The sequence below is a fragment of the Malurus melanocephalus genome, unplaced genomic scaffold, assembly GCF_030028575.1.
Source record: "Malurus melanocephalus ecotype Western Australia unplaced genomic scaffold, MMel_1.1 scaffold_149, whole genome shotgun sequence".
In the NCBI taxonomy this organism is placed as follows: Eukaryota; Metazoa; Chordata; class Aves; order Passeriformes; family Maluridae; genus Malurus; species Malurus melanocephalus.
Genome location: NW_026623381.1, coordinates 660523 through 681175, shown reverse-complemented (window position 1 = coordinate 681175; position 20653 = coordinate 660523). Strand labels below are relative to the sequence as shown.

Here is a 20653-nt window from a genome sequence, read left to right as displayed (position 1 = left end):
AAACCTCTGCTTTGATACAGCCCYAATCATCTCTACTGAATATCTGGACTAAATATAGAACGTCAACTTATCCTTTGAGCTGCTGATTAGATGAAGGCAAAAAGTAAACACATACCTAACTTGGGGAAATTTGACCAAAATAGSTGTGTACAAACAAACAGATCTGCAGCAGAGAGGGAGGGAACTGTTAAAAACCTAAACCAAACCCCTGTGTGAATACAYGTGATTATTAGTGCAGGGAACACGCAAGTCCAGTTAGGATGCTTCTATCATTTGCTCACAACACCCACCCAATGCTATATTCCAAGGATGTAGAAAAATTACAGTAAGACTCTCTTGTGCCATGTCTTAAGTCTAGATCCAGAACCAGGCTTCTGGTCCCTCCTTTTTGATACCTCAGGAGTCCAGCTTAGTTCAAAAAGGACTGGTCTCTCATCTGGTGAAAGGCAGGRTGATCACCAAGCAGCCAAAAAGGGCAAGGAACTTCAAAACTAGAATGTTACTTGGGATTTCACATTTGGAACAAACTGGGGAATCATTTTCCCCTGGTGTTCCATCAAGTTGAACCAACRGCAGAAATATTGCACAATTCAGTCTTCAGATCAAGGGGGGTAAATAGACAAAGAATTAAAAAAAAAAAAAAAGGTAATTAGGAAGTTTCACTCAGTCTCATTCTGGGGAGCTCCCTGCATAGATTCAGATTTCTGAGCAACATCCATCATCCCAGAGTATGCAACACTGGCTGCAGGCCTCTGGTGGCCACCACTGAAGCATTTTGTTTGCTGTCTTCTTGATTAACAAACTGAATCCAGTGCAAGGAGTGAGGGGAAATAAAACACCCACAGAGAGCAATTCCTACTGCTAGAGAGCATTTGGGTCACAAGTTTGAAACTCTGCAGTGTAACTTAAGTCTTCCCTTTAAATAACCTGAGGCTAAATATGAATCTCTTTTCAATTGAATTTCCTAATGTCCTCCTACCTCCCAAACTCAAATTTGATAAGGATTTTTAATTAATTTTTATTAAATCCCAGAACTGTAATTCAACAGTAGCTCCTATCTTTCTCAGACTCTCTCTCCTGACTTTAGCCAAGGTGTTCAGTATCTCCACCCTACAGCTCCCCATCTGTGCYACAGAGATAACAGCAGCTCCTTTCTGCCCCCATCCAGCAGAGAAAACTCTCTGGGACAGGCACTGCCTCTCCACAGGGCCATTTTGAACCTCAAGCTTAAACAAGGCTTGCACAGTCCACAKAAAAAAAGGATGGAACAGTCATCAGTGACACAACTCAGAAAGGATTTTAATTAAGAACATTACCAAAAGAAGGAGGGGCAGAGCTACAACAGCCAATTGATGTTGGCTCTTTAATGCTCCAAGCCACTGGCTTTTACACCCAAACAAACYCCTCAGCAGCACTGGCATTTAACTGCTGGATCCTGCAGAGGAAAGCCAGGAATAGCTACCTGGACTATCTTGGCAGCACTGGAAGTCCTGTCCTGCCATAAATAAAGCTTTAATGTGAATGTGCCTCACTGCACCTTTAACCATTGGTCCAGCAGCTTTCTCACCCTTTGCTGGAGAAGCTGCTTTGATATTGGATCACTCTGTAACTTTGAAAACTAAAAATTGTTGCCAGACAAATCATCCAAGAGGAGACTTTAGTAGATCCGCATACAAAAAACAAGCAAGTTTATGTAAATTGTCCCATACCTAGAGGTAAAATTGAACTACACAGCTCTTGTCTAAGCACTCCAGCACTTACTGAAACRGCACTGATATCAATAAATATTTAAACTATTAGGGACAGTGACCCAGACATCACTGTACAAGGTACTGTATAAGCCTGGAGCAAAGAATGACAAAACCAGACATCATGTGCATCTTCCAGTGARGGGCTAAGGTTACACTTCTTTTAGCCCTACAGTAATAACTTCTTAAATTTTAATTTTTAAATCACTACTTATCCTATTCCTCAGGCCTATAACATTCAAGTAGCAGGAGCTGTTCTTGATTTTTCTGTCTGCCCAAGCACAGTTTTGATATTGCAAATTTAAAGTACACCCTAAAGTGCTGCCAATACATGACGAGTGAATACTGCTTCTCCTTCTTATTCAGTCTGAGACAGTAATTAAAAGCAAAACCCAAACTTTCAGACAACCTTTACTTCTCTGGATTAAAGTCTGTCCTTCTGTGCTAAGTTGCAACCTCAGTGTGGCAAACCAGGCATCAAAGAACCTCAGCTAGGTTGGATGAATTTTTCTTAAAAAGAAACTTTTCTGCCATTGAGTTGCTTGCACAGGGACAGTCAGTGAAGAGACAGTTGGCATGGAGCAAACATGTTACTAATTCCCTGCACTAGCAGGATAACATTTTACTGCAGTGGTGGGGACTATTTTAAAAGCAGCTCTGAAGCCCCAYGAAGTGTGCAGTGTGCCAGCACTCCTGCTGCTCCAGCCAACGGCTCTGCCACTTCCTTTGGCAGTGCCCGACATTTAACGGATGCTTTGCTCCCGTGCAGGACCTGAYGCTGTTTGTTTTGATTGCAGTTACAGCGAGCTTTATGTTGGCCTGGCAGYCCAACAACCCCTTGGTTTTCCCCCTCCTTGGTATAGTATTTCTGTGTGGTTATTTGGACACTGATCAAAATCTGGCACAATTCCAGCCCAGCCAGAAACAGCCACATAAATCTTGCCATCAGRGAAAATTATCAAGTTTGAGAGATGTTCCTTGACCTCGCTGTTATCTGCACATTATTATTTACATTACAGTAGCACACAGAGGCTGGGCAGAGACCAAGGTCCCTTGGTACTTCACACTCTGCACACACAAAAACCCTGTTCCTCCTCAAAGGGYTGCTGCTCACAACTCACACTTTACACCACGGTGAAGTGACTTGCCCAGAGCCCCTCAGCAGCAGCCAGACCCACACTATGACAGCAGGAACAGTCAGAGCAGTGTCCCCCAAACTGCTGCTCCAGCACTGCCTCTTTGCAGCCTCCAAAGCAGATTCTCAGTCTCTTCCCAACAGCTGGAATTTGGTCAGACTTGCACCCACTGTCCATGTCMAAGAAGAAGCCCAACCTTGGTCATCTTGCCCAGACTTTCTCTGCAGGAGAGGTTTAGCACTACCACTAAACCTCAATATAACCTCCAACTCAGGTAAGGTTATTAATGAGGGTTGTACCCATTTCATTCTATGGCTGTAGAAAGTAAGGGCTACATCAGCACTCCCTCAGAAGGAAATAAAGGGGATRGATATCCTCCTTTTCCTCCTCTTTGCCTTCCTTTCCCTTCACAGCCCCACACAGGAACTTCAGGAACACAGGAGCTTTCAGTACCTACTAACTTGTCAGCCGGGATGTTGTCTTCAAACTCAAGGGATGTGCAATTTGAGAGCAAGTCTTGAGGACAGACGAATTGCTTTATCAGCCAAGCCTACCCTGACAGACAGACTCGCTACACACAATATGCCACCCCCTCCAGACACTGGGATGAAGCGTTTACACTCGGCTTCACTGCAGGATCTGGGAATTTGGCTTGTGAGTGACCCCATGGCACACTGCAGCACTCTCAAAGTCCATTCAGCYGTCCTTGCTGTCTCCCAAATCATTCATTCCACACATCAGAGATTTGCTTTTCATGCATATTATTTTGAGCTCCACCCTAATAACATCCTAAGACTGGGAGATGCAACTGTGTCCTGAGCTCACCTCTGCAGAGGGAGGGGAAAAAGATCACAGCAGATTAAGTCAGTTCCTTGGCTTTTGACTTGGTTAGTTTAATGCTCATCAGATTATGCAGATGGATTTCCCACCCTTGGTCTCTCCTTGGCTATTATAAGAGCAGGTGTTTCCTCAGCAAGGAGCCTGTGGGCTCCTAACCAGTAGGTAGTAATCAGCCAGGAATAACTGATAATTTCAAGGGTCTTCAGTTTTGATGCCCACTCAGTGCTCCCTGCAAATCACGCTGCTCTAGGATCTCTGACAAGATGTCTTCAAACCCAGGGATACATTAAAGTYACTTTAATAAAAGCAATGGAGATTTATAAACACTGTTAGGCACCTCAGATAAAGTGATGGACTTTCTGATAATTATAGGCCAGAGCATTTCTCTCCCTCAAGTCACTAAAGCCACAGGAAGCACCTTCTGATTGAGTCTGAGCAAGAATTTAGCTGCATGTCACACACCGCTGGTAACACACAAATCAGATGGAGCTCAAATGCTTTCTAAAGGCTGCAGTTTCAAGTGCAGGGAGTAATGTTTAACACTAAACCAAGTTCATTTCCATAGCTTTGAATCTGTTTTTGAGAATGGTTTTAAGTGACCAGTCTCATAATGGATTTGGTATGGTTGACCTTATTTTGCATTAGGGAGGACAGAATGACCTCTGGACATCTCTTCCAGCCCTGCTTTTTGTGGTCCTCTGAAAACATGGAGGCAAATTTCAACTCAGACATATGTTGGTTTTGTGCAAGCTCCTGAGTCACACAGTTTTGTTTAAAAGGCTACAGGAGGAAGGAAAGTGAGTGGTTATAGAGCTTACTCTGTGTTGGATTCCTGACTGAAGGATTTCAGCCAGCTTTGAGACCTGATTCTGCACTAAGGGCTGGATTGAGATAAGCTGAACTRCAACTTGCAAAAAAATCTGCCAGGAGGTACTTCAGCAAATTAACTGGGTGGCCTATCATGAAAAAGTTAACAAGTGCTTGGTTGTAATAAAAGAGATCTATGAACAGGTTCCAGAGTACTTGGAGCAGCTGGTGGCTTGCACATCCAAATCAACAGGATGGGAATAGGGAGGTGCTTTACAGGAAAATGCTGGTGGTGGTGCCTCTCACAAGATACACAAATTGCACCTTAATGGCAATGGAAAAAAAAGTGTTGGGCTTTTACATAAGAGAGATTTGGCACATCAAGTGAAGTATTTGGGATAACCRCATGTCTGGGCAAACTCTGCTCGTGCCATTTCTTCCCAGAGGGGAAAGGTGGAGATGCAATGGAATTACCTTGTGTGACCCACAGGCCTGAACCCACACCACCTAACAGGGCAGAGCCAGGAGAAATCAGACAGCAGAACCAAGATTTACATGGAAAACATCCTGCTTCAGAGCAGATTTGCTCTCTTATCCACTGCACTCCAYACTTATTTGGCAACTTCTAGCATTTGTAGGGGTGGCTGCAGGCCCCYAAAAGCCCCAGTGCAGCAGCAGCCCTGCAGCCATGGACATCAGGAAAAAAGGAAGTGCTGGGAAAGCACTGGCACATGGCCACATACCATCCAAACTCTCAGCATGTCAGGAGAAGGATGCGGGGCAGGAGAGTTCAGGGAGGCAGGAACGTGGCTGAGGGCACACTGGAAATCCAGGGAAAACCACAACACAGACAGCAGCTCAGTCCTCTGGGATTCAGGAACCACTTCCAGCYTGATCCTGCAAAGTGCTCAGCAACTTTCCCCTCTCATTAAATTACAAGGTCTCTGTGGCTCAGCACCTCACCACAGAGGGTTTTGCAGACCTATCACCTGCAAGATACAACTAATTGGTCAATCAAGATAAACCTCTTTCTRAGGAAGATTTAAGCATGGACAGGAACAAATTCAAGCTCTCCACACTTTGTGGTTTCTCTACCTGAGTYAATTCCTTTCCCAGCTGTCTGTTAGAGAGATAAAATGATGAGGGAGGTTGAATGCTAYGTTTCTGGGGTTGGAGACTCTTGTCAGACAGATCAGACATGTGGGTGCTGTCGCTGTCTCAGTTACAATAGCTGGGAGAGCTGAGGGAGTCAGTGCCACCAGCCCTGGAGAAGCATCCTCACCCTGCAGCAGTGCTGCAGAATGGGGTCCTAGYAAGAGGAATCCCCCTGCAYAAGRGTRAGGAGTGCAGGAGTATGGAAATCCTGCTCTCTGCCATCACATTTCTTAAAATAGCACAAAAAGAAATTTCAACCTAATCAAGGAGAGGAATCTTCATGTTTACATCAAAGTTGACCAAGGAGTGGGGAAAGTGTGGTGACCCCAAATTCAAGCCTTGCTGATGGACATAGCAAAAGGCTCCAGACACTCAGTCACAACTTCTGCAGACTTTTCAATTCTGCTAATTCAGWACAGGCATGAATTCTGCATGCTGGATGCCTTCTTTGTTATTTCACCTCTCTGTGTTTCTGGTATTGCTATCACTTCAAACCTCACAGAAGGTCAGAATCTACTGTTCCACCCCTACTCATCCCTGGTTTTCCATTCAARTCCATACTTCAAGAACAACCAGAACTACAAATCCATTTGCTTGCTTGGATTTGAACCACAGTCACCCTTTCTAAGCATCCTTCATGTCAGCATCACCAACTGCTCTGAAACTGGGAGACAAACTGTGTGACAAGGTGATGTTCCTTCAGCCTGAACTTGCTTGTAACAGATCTCAGGAGGCAATCTCTGAATTCATGCTTGCCCAGCCATCCCAAGACAAYGGAGCTGCCACAGCACATGGAGCAAAAGATAAAAATCTCACTTGCTGARAGCTGTTAAGAACAAATCATACAGCTAAAAGTGCAGGAGCAASAGRTCCATCCTGGACACACCACTCAAGKGASAAGCAGTAGGCTGAGGCTGCTAATCATTTCAGAACTAGATGATAATGCTGAATAGTCTTAACCTGATACTCAGTGGCTTCAGCAGAAGTCAGCCTGGGGCTCCTGCTTGTATTCCTTCAGGAAACAAAATTGGTGGAAAGAAACAGATGTAAATACTACTGAGCAGAGAAACTGCAAGAGGAAACAGGCAGAGAAACTGCAAGAGGAACCCTACATCCTCTGGGAAAAACCAAAACAGAGAAAGTCAGGAAAAGGAAGAAGGGATGAGTAGAGTGAGGGGACAGAAGTGAAAGTTCCCTATTTTGTGCTGTTTGAAAATGTGATTGACCACAGGCTGCTGATTGACCCAGCCTACTTTTCTGAACTACAGACTAAAGCACCATAACCCATCTCCTTCAAGGCTCTGTCCCTAATTCCCTTTGTTTCCCCTATTTCTTTAAAGCCTCCCTACTTCAAGGCACAACTTCTCTAACAAGTGACACTCCTGACGATTCATCTTTTGACTGCAGAAAACAGCTTTGCCAATTTTAGGTCAACACATACTATTTCAGTTAAAGTATTAAAACACAAACAAACTGAAAAAAGAACAAAAAGCCCCACACACTCTGGCCSTGTCCCAAGTTTCAGCTGATACGTGCACAGCAGCAGCCTTTAGGTACACCCAGTAAAGTAGAACGTGGCAACACCCACACAGGGTCCAGAACTCCTAATGGGATTATTGTACATCTACACCCTCGTTTTCTGCTTTTTAAAGGATGTGATCTGCACAGTTAAACATTTGTGTCCTGAAAAAAATCAGCCCTTCCCCTTTTCAATCAGCATACAGTGCTATGTGTACTTYTACAGCATAAGAAAACCCTCAAATTCACTCGGTTTGATTCAGYATACAGTGAATAAATGACACACAGCCTTTCCACAACAGGTTTTGTCATGATTGTTTCTTTTTCTGCACTTTGATTTCCAAAAAGAGAGATTATTGGACACAAAGCTTTTTGAAGAAAAGGCTAAAAAAAGGAAAAGAAAAAGCCACAAGAGCTCAACTACTTCCCTGCTGGGCAGAGCATCTCCAAGCGTCTGCTGTACCTGCACAGAATTATAAAAACCCCAGCTACAAACCAGCCTGCTGACAATTCTGACATCCCAGGCTGCAGGCTTGTTATCCCCYACTTGTAAAATGAGGGTATCAATATTTCCACTGCCATCTGCAATTAAAGTCATTAGCCTTTTCCCACGCTTTTACAGATTAACTCCTTCTCAGTGTTAAGGTTGCAACAAATTTTAAAGAACAGGAAAAAAAAAAAAAAGCAAGAGCACAAAGGAATCTGTATTTACAAGGTATTCAAATACCATCACTGGGGTTTCTGGAAACAACTTCTTTACTAAGTACACAACTCACTGTCATTGGAAGAAAGTGCAAAGCTAAAACTGCCATCTGCTTTATCCCTTTGCCCACACTGCAGCACTSTTTAAACACGTTTCTAGAAGATAAAGCACAACACCCAAAAGGTCCTAAGYGACACCTGTTAGGGAGGAGGGTTAGATACAGTCAGATTCCACTTCCAGCTGAGTTTAAGAGGCTACATGAACAGGAAGATTACCTCCTCTTATGAAACCAAGTACAGAAAGTACTCTGAGCAAAGTATAAAATACAGAGCCCTTGCAAATAGCACTTAATTCCTCTGTACTACCTATTTAAAGGGTTGTTTCCTGCTCTGTGTAGCTAATAACCTACACTGCAATTCTCCCTTACACCACCAGYTCTCCAAGGCCATATATCAGCATTATTAATATGATTTACAAGTGCTACAGATGTTCTCCTTAGGGGCAGCTCCATGCAAACATCGACAGACTTCTAATAAACAGACTCAGATCCGTCTGTTAACTTGTTTGAAGCATTTCACTGTACAGAGCAGAACCAAAGTGATTCATTAGAGAAAATATCTTCATCAACAGCCTGCCTTGCCCATTTCTTGCCCTCCAATGCTTTCTCCTACTTAATTTTTAAATTTATTTTTATGTATTTAAATTATTAAAGTTATTATTTGGAAAAAGAATGGATTCACTCCAGGATAAAAAGCATTACAAGCACAGTAAAAATGGATGAGCTGCCACTGCTTTAAATCATGCTCTGGGTTTACAACTACAGCCCTGCACCTTTCCCATGCAAAGTCCACCTAAAATCAATATGTGACAATCAAGTCAGTTTAAGGGGATGAAGAATGAACTGAAAGGGATTAAATTACTATGACATAAATATACTGCTTGTTAGCTCAGTCACAGTAATGTTAGACCTGGTAATGGGGCAGAGTAAGAGCCCCCACACACCAAGGGAATTATTGCAGCTTTGCAGGCAGAGCAATCACTTCTCACAGCAGTCACCCTCCCATTTAAGACCACCACTCATCCYCTGTGCACACTGCCACCAACTTGGCTTTATCTGTTTCCAAACCAATTGAAGTGCCTTGTGTTTGAACAAGCACATTGTCCCAGAATAACTCTGTGTGTTAACTTAAAGCAAACACAGCCACACAAGTACAAAAGGCTCTATGGGCTCTGCTACTTCCGATGAAAAGTGATTTTGCCAAGGTTGGGTAGATCCATAAATTTGCTCAGCTATGCAAGGAAGTTCCAGGTCAGCTGAGGTGTGAACAAACTGTGATACTTAGGCCACTGTCGCTTCCTCAGAGAGTATCAAAGCAGTTTCCACTCTCTGAGTTTGCATGTTTGATTTAAATCTCCAAACGGTCTGCGAGAAAGGGAAAAATTTGGATCTTAAAGTSTATTACCCCTCCCTATGCAGGGAGCAGAGGCTGCTGATTCAGAACAGGGRGGAAGGTGCTCTCTACCACCTCAGACACCCAGGGAGCAGTGCTAAGGGCAGATGGACAGAATCCTAACAGGAGAGCTCAGCTCCCCTGCACAGCTCCTGCTGAGAGCACCCACAGCTTAGAGCACACAAGCCCTAAGCTGCTCAGAGCTCCTGCATATGGATGAAGTTCAAGTCAAAGGAAATATGACCATGGCAGTGTGGACACAAGTATCCCAACTGATTCCCAYGTGGCTTGTTCCTGCCCAGGAAAGGAGCACATTTTCAGCACGCTGGCTGATCCATAACACTCCCACTCAGGCAAGCACTTACTCCAGGGGAAACTTGAGGAAATATTCCCTCTTTRTTCATTGAAGAGCTGCACTTCAACACTATTTCACAGACCCTGAACAGCACTCTAGCACCAAAAAAAGCTGCAAAAAGCAATGCTTTCCAGGAAGGAACAGTGTTCTCCACTAAACTCAGGCACAATTCTTACAYACACACACGTGCTCAGTTTATCACTTTCACTACAGCTCACAGCACAACACAGYTCCTAAACCAGGCTTGGTAAGCAAAAAGGCAGCTACATCCTACAGCCCCTCCCAGCAAAAAGCTCTGGGCTGCAAACTCTGCACTTGCTTATAGCCAAACCAATGGACCAAGGCAGTTGAAGAAAACAGATTTTTCTCAGCACGGCTGTATTGATGGGTTTTGGTAAAGGGATATTGCCAACCAGGCACCCTCTGTGATGTTACACAAGRATACGTTGAGCAGCTGAAAGACCAAGTACCAGAAGGAAAAATGTACATTTTCTTCAGTCAGGTAAGGTTTGGTTACAACAGGAGAGTCAGTCACAATAGAGAACATCTCTGCCTGTACATCTGTGTCAGTCCATGAGTCCTCTGCATGGATGTCAGCACGGGAAAGTGCTCCAAGTGTAAACCTCAAGAGAGAACAGCAATCCTTTCCTGTCCCTGCCTCTCTCTCTTTAAAGGAAAGACAGGAGCAAACAGAATCATTTCCAAAGCAGACTGGTGTCAATCACATCTGAGTCTACATCTCAAAGTTTGACAGTAAATGGGATTAGTTCAGACAGGGCAGTTCATTCCAGATTGGTCTCTCAAGAACAGAAATTTCACCTCAGATTGTCTTTCCCACACCTACTGGAATGCTGTGGAAAGGAGAAAGTCCTGGTCCCAGGAAAGAAAAAAACCTCCTCTGCCCAGGCRATCCATGTTGCTGAATACTTCCAAATATGACAACATTTGCTGAAAAGAGACCAAAGCCTGGAAATGTGCATAAGGAACCCAAAACAGAAGTGAGTAATTTCTTCAGTCAGTATCTTATCAAGAAGAATGAGTAAAGCACTACTAGAAAAAACAGCACATAACAGAGAATTTCTACACTGCTCTCCAGAAGAATTTACATCCTCCTAACCCTGGCTTCAGCAACAAGTGAGTTAAAGAGTTAGAGTGCCCCAAAGAGACTTGTTCACCTCCAACAAGCACTAACGATTGACCAAACAACCCCGATGCCACAGTAAAATCCCATGGAATGAAAAGCTCGAGGTGCACAGATCCTTCCAAAACGTCCTGACAGCTCACTGAGCAGCACAGCACAGCACACAATGGTTTCCTCCCAATTCCCAGAACTCTACTGCTTACAACGGCATTCTGGGCTAGTACTGAAGGATAATGTAGCAATTTGAAATAAAACAAAACAAATACCAAAAAAACCAACACCACATACAACAAAACAAAACATATGGCTCATGGTAATGACTGGGAAACCCACTGTGGATTAATGAATTTTGCAAATTAGCAAAGAAGGAGCAACCAGGATTAAAGAGAAACAATCAACAACACTGAGATGCAAAACACTCTTTGTTCATTTATTTAGCAAAGTATAGTTCTGCCTGTGCTGAAAGCACCTGATAGCTTACCAAAGTAGACAGAGTAATATATTTTGTAAAAGTAATTAAGCCTTTGAAATATGAGACCTCAGTACATCACTCAGCTGCTGCTGAGAAGAGGGATTTGACTCCCGAGTTGTTTGTGCTGTCAACAAGAGCGATCAGGCTCCCAGATTACTCCCCGGAGGAGGAGTGAGATTCTAGGAGTGCAGCAGGGCTTGGCTGGAAACCCACACCCCACTGCACAAGTGCCTCCTCTCMAAGTGAAAAGGTAAATATTAAACAGCATCGTTCAGAACTTGCACCAAGTAAGAGATGTGCCAGAAAACCTCTGGGAAGCCCCAGCCTTCCCCAGGCTAAACARCTCTGTGTGTGTGTGCATTGCCTTCAGCCTCACAGGGAGAGACCTTCAGGTCAGGCAGGTTGGACCCTGGCCTGCAGGTGAGGTCAGAGGATACCAAAAACCTCTGTTTTAAGTCTAGCACAGTTTTAAGAGATGAGCTCTAAACACACAGTTCTTAACTCAGCAGAGGCCTTTAGCAAGATTATTAAGAACTGTTATTTAAGTCATTGTACACAGCAGTGCAAAGACACAACCAGCTAAGAAGCCCACAGAAACACTTGCATTTGCAGACACTGACTAATAACAAAATCAGCCTTCTTTAGAGACAGACAGTACAAGGGCAAGGCTGCCCAACATGCTTACTGAGCTGAAACATCAGACTCCAGCATGCTTTTCCTCTAAATACTTTTTAAATAACAAGAACTAAAGTTTCTGTAAGTACTTTGGTGCTTAAGTGACACCAGTTTTATTTCCAGAAGCCTATTTTTTATTTGAAGATAACAGAACTAACACTCCAGAGTTAGTTTTGAAAACAACCCTCGGACACTTCACGTTGCACATGCATTCTTTCTTAATTTAAACTCTGCATGCATAGGTCACAACAAGTAAAAAGCCTTTCACTGGAACAGCTACTGTCTCAGCACTGAGCACTGAAGAGACAATATTGCAATCAAGCTCATGCTGAACATTGTATAAAACTGTTATCCCCTGCCCAACCCTTCTATTAAACATTGTCTCAAAACACTAAATACGCATGAGCGAGTATTTTTATCCCGTGCAGACTAAAGAGAAACAAAYACACAATCTTAGCATTTATTCTTTCCAAAAAGAAGGCTTTGAGGTCTGGAGTTACTCTGTTTCAGCAGGAGCCTCCCAGGGTATTATTAAAAACTCCCCAAACTTCTGCGCCACCAAACTGAGACACCCAGCAGTCTGACAGTGCTGTGATCTGCAGAGCAGGGGGCAGGACTTGCATTCACAGTACACTCAAGCAGTTGGGGAGTTGTAAGCAATACAGATCGTGGTTTGTTTTTTTGTTTTGTTTTTTTTTTTTTGTTTTTTTTTTTGTTTTTTTGCTTGTAAAGCAACCAAACTGCTTTGGGGACCTCTTGTTTGTTTTGATCGATGCATATTTATCCTGCACTTGTCACCCGGATCCTGCAGCACATATGGCAGTCACCAAGTCCCCTCTAATACCTTGGCTTARCACTGTGTGAATTAAAGACAACAGTTTCAGCTTTAAAACTAAACTTYCAGTTTCATGTAGACACACCCCCCCAGCACATTCATGTACAYTGTACRCRTTAAAAATACTAWCAAGCATGTTTAAAAACATGCTTCTCTATTCCCAGCAAGGAACAGCAGGTGTGCTTTGCTAACTATGTCAACTCCGAACCTGCTATTATTTACCAGTACAACGAAACGTAAGATGCAAAAAAAAAAAAAAAACCAAAAACCCAAAACTACATCTAAAAGTTTAAAATGTTAGTGAAGCCATCATATTTGCTCATCCAAACAAGTTTATTTTAGTAACTTTTGATTCCTGAAGAAATCAGTAGAAAGGAACATCCACACTCCGAGACTGTCACAGAACATTTACCCCGAACCTCACAGAACGCATTCTCCACGTTGTCAAAAGTCAATTGTGGAGGAAAACACGTTCTGAATTAATGCTCTGCAAGACCCAGCCACGTAAAGACGCACACAGACCCGCGACCTGAACACTACAGCTTTGTTTGAAAGTGAAACCAAGCAGGCTACAAATAATGCTCTATCCCCAGCGCTCTGGGAGGTGCCAAACCCAAACAAGAAGTATAAACGGAGGAGAAGGACGGCTGAGTTTTGAAGTTTTACATTTTATTATCGGTAGCATTATTTATAGCGTGACACTTCYATATATATATCTGCGATCTGCGTTTCTTTTTACACCTAGAAAGCATACCAAGTTTAGGCAGCGAACCCTGGGGTTTCCATTTATTTGCAAAAGTTTGGTAAACACCGGATATTTACACGAGCGGAGCAGCTGGATACACACACACACACATACATAAATAAATGCATGCGGACACGGACAACACGCGAAACGCGCACTTTCCAGCCCAYCATCCGCTGCCTGCTCAGACCTTTTTCCAGCTCCCAAGCCAGCGGCGGGGCCGGGGAAATGGCCGGAGCAGGCGGGCGCTGGCCCAGGGCTGGGGCCGCCGCCGGGCTCCGCTCCGCGCCCGAGCGCGGCCGCGAAAAACGCGGAGCCGAGACCCGCGCTCCGCCGGCACCGGGGGCTGGAGGCTGCCTAATCCCCCCCGCTCCTCCGCGCTATTTCTTTTATTTTCTTTTTTTTTTTTCCCCTCTTCCCTCCCTCTTTTTTTTCTTTCTTTTTTCCTTGTTTTTAAGAGCGCCTGCAGCCCTCCTTTTCTTCGCCCCTAATTTTCCCCTTCAAAAGATGGCGGGCAGAGAGAGCAAGCGAGGGAAAGCGAGCGAGAGAGGGGGAAGAAGGAAAACAAAAAAAACAAAAAAAAAAGAGAAAGAAAGAAACCCCGTCCTGCGTTGGGGAGCGGGGCTCGGCGGGGCCGCGGCTGCGCCCGGCCGGGGCGTCTTCGGGCGCTCGGCGAGAAGGGGAGGGGGGAAGCAGAAGATGGAGAAGAAGCGGCAGAAGAAGAAGAAGAAGAAGAAAAGGGTGGGCAGGAGCGGCGGGGCCGGGAGGAAATCAATGGCCAGGCTGCAGCCAGCCCCGCCGCGCTTTGTTACAATTGTGGCGGCGCACAAAGGCTGCGGGGCCGCGGGGAGCGACGCGGAGCTCTCGCAACAAGAAGGAGCAGAAGAAGAGAGGAGGGAAAAAAAAAATAAAAAAAAAATCAGCATTGGCCTTTCCCAAGTGGGTTTTGCTTTCCTCCCCCTTCTTCCCCAGCCCCCCTCCCTCCAGAAACCATGGCCCAGTGCTAGCAATGCACACCCAAGCATCTAACAAATAAAGGGAAAGATTAAATAGATTACTTTGCCCCGGCAGCTCCAGCAACGTTTGCCTTATAGTCCCTCCAGTTGCTCTTCTTTTTATCCTCGGCAAGGCAGTATAATAGATGCGCTACAGCGCCCGAGCGCTCATGCGCCGGGGCGCAAGGCCATGTGGGCACCGTAGTCCCGGGCCAGGCCGGGGGAGCAGCGGCGGCCGCGGCCCGCACTACAAGTCCCAGAAGCCGGCGGGTCCCCCTCGGCCCCCCGCGCCCTCCCCGGAGCGGCGGGCAGGGGACAGGAACGGCAGGGGTGATGCCCCGGTCAGCGGGCGGTGGGGCCGCCCAACGCCGTGTCCCCCGCGGAGCAAACGCCCGGCTCGGCTCGGGGCTRGGGACCCGCGACAAGGAGCGGCGCGGAGGTGGCGGCTGGCGGCTGTCCCCCGGGCAGACATGGCCGGGGAAAATCCCGGCTTCCCCCCTCCGCCCGCGTCGCGCCTCCGCGGCTCCCGAGGTACGAGCAGAGCCTGAAAAGTGCGGCTGGAAACGCGCGTGGGACACACGCGGGGACACGCGTGCTGCGGGAGGCCGAGCTGGAAATCACAACTGCTCTCGCCCCCTTTTTTTTTTTGGTGTGTTTTTTTTAAATCGCGGTTTGCATTGGGTAATGCGCTCTCGCATTTATTACGCAACAACTAATACGAGCTGCAATAAAAATAGCCTGCCGCCGATGTACGCTGGAGTAGTGAGCGGCCAAAAAAAATCCATCAAGAAAACCGACAGCCCGATGTAGTTGGTGCATTTCATAACATTGTCAACTGCTGAAAACAACAGAAATTAATGTATACAATAAAAACAATGCGAAATTTACCAGCACACCACCATAAAAGCATCAACAAACATCAGCGCTGTTACAAACACTTCCAAATAACAGACCAACACAACCCATGTCCTGAAGCAAATCCACAACTGCAAACAGAAGTTAAAACGAAAAATTGTTATAAGCCAAAATAGGATTGAATTGAAAAGAAGGAAAKAAAAATAACAGAGCTATTGGAAAATAAATGAGGGGAACATTTGAGTGCCAATATGGAATAAGGCAGTGAGGGGATTTCTCTGTGGACACGTGTGCCAGCAGAGGCTGCCACGCTGCTGGTTCAGACAGCCACATGCTGATGCCAATTAATAAGTCAGTTTATTGTAACCATAAGGTGAAGGCAGTTTTACTAAAAGACCTTATTTCCAGAAGATTAGTTTTAGAAAAACACAGCCAATGGGACTGAAATTTCTCCAGAGGTATGATATAATCAGAAAGATTGTACAGGCTTAAGAGAATTCCACTCAGCCATGCAGCTGCCTCAGGATARAACCAAAGTTGTGCACATGCCTTAACCAAACCCCCTATCCAAAAAAAGTGATTTTTGGCACTCAACTCTAAGGTTTGTTCAAATCCAGGAATCAGAAACTCACAACTCCACCATTTTTGGATACATTTGCTCAGACAGCATTTGATGAATCTGCATCAACACTTAAACTGGAGTCTAGGTCAGTGTGTATGACTTGGGCTTCCCTCCTGTCAGATGACCCTTTTGATTTGACCATCAGGTACCCAAAAGTCACCTCCCCACCTTCCACACCCARAGCACATGGTCTCTGCAGGAGCAGAAAGCTTGCAAGCAGTAAGGAAAAGGTAAATTCTAGGAATTCTTAAGGGGAATCACCACATTTCATGAGCTGGTGTTCACAAACCTAACTGCCAGACTGAGCAAGGAAATCCCTTTGAAACTCTGCCCTGCCCACAAGTGTCCTGAACACCAGATACAAGGGAGAATAGGAGAATGCATTTTGAGCACTTTTTACCATCATTCTGCTCCAAGCTCATTTCAAGGCAATCCAAAAGACCACACATGTATCAAAGCATTTGAGAGCTGAAGGGAACCAGGGCAGTTCTTCTGAAAGCACTGTCCTGCTCCAGGATGTGCCTAATCCACATGGATAACCAGAGTAGGAATTCATKAATGCTATAACATACACAGACACCAAATCGTAAGCATGACCCCTAAATGAAAACTGCTGCAGCTCTGGGCACAGGGGCTGGGAAAAGTTGGCAGCTGAAACTTTCCAAGGGAGGGGGCAGGGAGAAATGGGMTGAGTATTCATTATRAACACTTGGAAAAATGGACCCCATRCACGCTAAAGACTCCTTTTCAACTAAATCATAATCTCAAAGCTCGATTTTAAAGAATTATTTCTATTCTAGTTTAAGACAAATTCCTGCAACAGAAAAAAAGTRTTGGCTCCAACGTAAGACTTGGCAGAGCCACAAGGAACTGAACAAGGGTCTCCTAATGCAAAGTTTTCAGCAAGCCCAGTAACAAGCAGAGATCATAATAGCAGAAGCAGGGGAGTGCAGGCAAATAGGCAGAGGCAAGAGAGGCCAGAGAGCAGAAACTCTGCGAGAGAATAAAACTCTCCAAGCTAGCAGGGCACTCACCTCACAGTGAACGTTCACAARTTCAATACTGGAGTTTGATCCTTACTGCAAATCCACTTTCAGGAGCACGATGATGAAGGGTGCATCAAAACTGCAGCCCAAAAGCAGTCTCCAGTTACACCTTATCCTGCCTTATCTCTCCCAGGGTGGGTGTAAGACAGTTTCATCCCAAATTATTGTGTTCATTATGCATCAGGCTGAGCAGGCAAAACAATTCACGTGGGAAACTGTCCCCAGAGATTTCACCRCTATCAGCTTTCAACCTGGAACACACCAGTCACTCACACACCTACCTGTTGGTCTCTAGACTTGTGCTTGAAGAACCCCGCTACATCCTCCAAGGGATTAGGAAAGCAAACATATTTTGGGATCCCTAAAGCCTTCTTTATGCAAGGCAGTGAGTTTAGATAATGGTTTAGCCAAACAGGCACAGGCTGACTCAGTTTGAATAAGCCCCTTAGGAGGTACAGTGAAATCAAATCAGAACAATTTAAGCTCAAGTTACCAAAACCAAAGTAAAAGCACTTCAACCGAGGAAAAGAGAGCCGTAATCTTTAAATTAAATTCTGAACTGATTTTGTCACACAGTTTCATGTACCAGATGTAACAGGCTGCCTCTTCTGAGACACCTTAACACCAGCTTTTCCATAAAATGCAAAACTGCAGCAGTAGCTCTTTACTTCCTCCTGCTCCCCAAGCTCAGARGAGCATCGTAGATTCATCCACAACCTGCTGATTGGCCTCTATGGTCTTTTTTGTTGCACCTCGAGTTACCCAATTAGTGTCTTGTTAACGAATACCTGCCATGTATTTATTCCYGGCTGTTGCAATACTTTTAACCTGYAATGCCCAGTGGTACCTACATCCTTCTCAGAAGCTTTGTTCACAGGCTTCAACAGGAAAAATGTTATTTGTGCAAAACCAGAGTGGTTTTCAGGGAACTTTGCCTCTCTGCTTGTAGAGTGTTGAGTGTTTTGAAAACAAGAGGGGATGGACGCAGAAAAGGGAGATATTTGGGGGACAGATGAGTTTTGTGAGGATGGGCTATGCTCAGTGCCTTGTGTGACTGCACCCAACAGTAYTTAGAAGGCTGAGAGCACCAATTTTTCTGATCTTTGCAACAGGTACTTACTGCAAGCTTTTGATTTTCACCTGTGCCTGTTTCACCATCAAAACCACAGTTCCCCACTGCAAGGAGAGATTATGACTCGGATCACTCCAGTGCCAGGCAGAAGGGTGTTGAACACAAGGGGATAAATGCTCTTATTGCAACAGAGAGTCATCATTTCCAATGATCTTCTTCAGTGTAGTGGCAGGATTTCCTCGATTGAGTAAGTGTTATTCAGTAAGTTAAGGATGACAGGATTAGGGCAGAGGTTTGAAACAATAATTGCAGTTTGTTCTTCTGTAGTACCTTTCATCTGTGGAATTCACAACAATGCAATAATCCTCCTAACAGCTTTTGTAGGTAAGGAAATATTATGACTCCTGTTTTTCAGCTGAGGAAGTTGAGAGGGAATATGGTGATGCAGAGAATCATGGGCAGAGTCAGAACTGGGACTCAGCTCTTCTGACTCATTCTTTGTAGTTCTGAGAGCCTGGACACACCAGTTGGTGAGGCCGCCCTGGCTCCTCACTCCCAGGAATCTGTCAGTGCCTGAAGCCTTTTGGATCTTCAGTGTTAGCTCTTCATCTGGAAAAGGGTGAGCAGAGCCCCCAGTCTGGGARGCCAGGATGTCTAGCAGCTCCCAAAGGCACAGCACTGTGCTGTTTGAACAGAAGACAGGAAAGAACTGAGCAGCCCAAGACCTAAAGGAGCTTTTAMGTGTTCATCTGCAAAGAGGAGTTTTGATTGTAATCTGAATGCTGGTCTGGAGACAGCCAGTATCCAGGGGAGGGTCCAGAGTGGGTTTAAATAAAGTTCTTCCAGGCTGGAAGTTCTCAAACTAGTGAAACGGAGATGAAGGGCTTCCACTGCAATGGAGAGGAAGGGCATGAAGAGCCCACAAAATATTTTGTATGATCATGGTGTGTTTTACCAGGATGTATCAAGAAGCTTTACTTGGAGGAGCTGGAGACTGGAATACAGAGGGCTAAGATTTATAAGTAYGGAAAGAGGCAAAGGCCTAAACTGTTGTGAGAGAGAAGATAAGGACCTGACCAMAGAATTTGGAAATGGAAGAGAAACTGCCCATCCAAGGGCCACGTCTCTTTGGCCACAGTTAAAAATGTTTCTTTAGAAATTACCTGCATCTGAATGGTTTTGTTGGCCATTCAGTGTGATGTGGAGACYCAGTACCTGCTGTGAACACAGTGGTTTGCACAGGTAAGCAAGGCTGTGAATAGTGTGTGCTACTGAGCTGGCAGTTTAAACCAACAGACACTGGAACATGCTAGACTTCAGCTGGCCAAAGCCCTAAAGGATTCCTCTGTGCTTCCTTACTTTTCCTCCTAGCCCCTCACAAAGACTGGAAAGAACAGCACAGAGATCCTCTAACCAAATAGTAACAAACATCTTGATTTGTAAATGACAATGAGTAATAAATAGATTTCACTCAAACTATTTCAAGGGTGTGAGGGAATTGTATTGAACTGCCCGTTCACTGTGGTTGCAGCCAAAGAACAAAGCTCCTGATTCACAGAAGTGCTGAGAACCTGCTGCTCCAGTTGAAGTGGCTGGGAGAGGCAGGCTGTCATCACGTCTGGCAGTCAGAGCCTGTGTGACTCAGGCTGGGGCTCTCAAATCAGCAGCCTCTATGCATTAACTTGGCTGGGACTGGCATTGGGGGGAATTTGTGCTGAAYGATAGCTTATAGCACATTGYAGGACTCCAGTCCTGTGAGAAGTCCTACCTGCTCTTCAAAATCATGATTCTTAGCAGGTCCTTACTAACAGGGGTTTGATCCATGATCTTACATTGAAATGAGTTCTTCAACTTCCATAGGCCCCTCATGCCTCGATTGAGTGTTGTACACATCCCTCCCAGAGCAGGATGAATCCAATCCTACCTGCTCTCCACTGGGCTAAGATTTCCWAGCTTTAAATGAACAAATGTTGGCAATGATACAAGCAAGGCTCAGAGTGTAGTGAGGGAGGTAGAAAATTCATCCTGGAAAAGGTTCAGTGTTTGTTTTTAAATCCCAGAAGAAACATATGAATGTGATGTAGCTGGGATTTAGGGAAAAAAAAAAACAGAGCAATGTTAGGAACCACCCAGAAACAGCTCTGTGTCAGGGATCAGCTGCTCTTTAKAAGCCTGAAAGATGCAGCAGGTCTCTCCTGAGTCCTTCCTCCATTTCTTGAGCAAAGTGTAACACACAGCAAGTCTGTTCTGCACTTCCTCTGTCTGCTGAGGGGCCCAAGCAAACAAAAATGCGAGCTGAGATTGCTAATTGTGCCAAAACATAAACATGGGCTCACACAGCTTGTGAGCTCCGTGTCTGATTACTCACCACTACAAACGTAAGCACGAGCTGGTTTTCAGCAGGCAGGTCTAAAAGGGCAGGTCCGGTGTGTAGTGAAGTTCCTGGGAACTTTTCCACAAACAATAATGTCCTTTGGATCCG

General features: G+C 45.0%; 1 protein-coding gene across 2 annotated transcripts in view; it reads right to left on the bottom strand.

The window, feature by feature from the left end:
• The window catches only part of BRD3 (bromodomain containing 3), a 39474-nt gene extending 18821 nt beyond the window's left edge, over window positions 1-20653 (bottom strand). The window contains exon 1 of one of the 2 annotated variants that reach the window (XM_057371535.1): window positions 20540-20653. The gene's annotated coding sequence lies outside the window, so the exon portion shown is untranslated. Of the gene's footprint in view, window positions 1-14639; window positions 15137-20539 lie in introns of those variants that run through there. The other variant, XM_057371534.1, reaches the window with a different exon arrangement.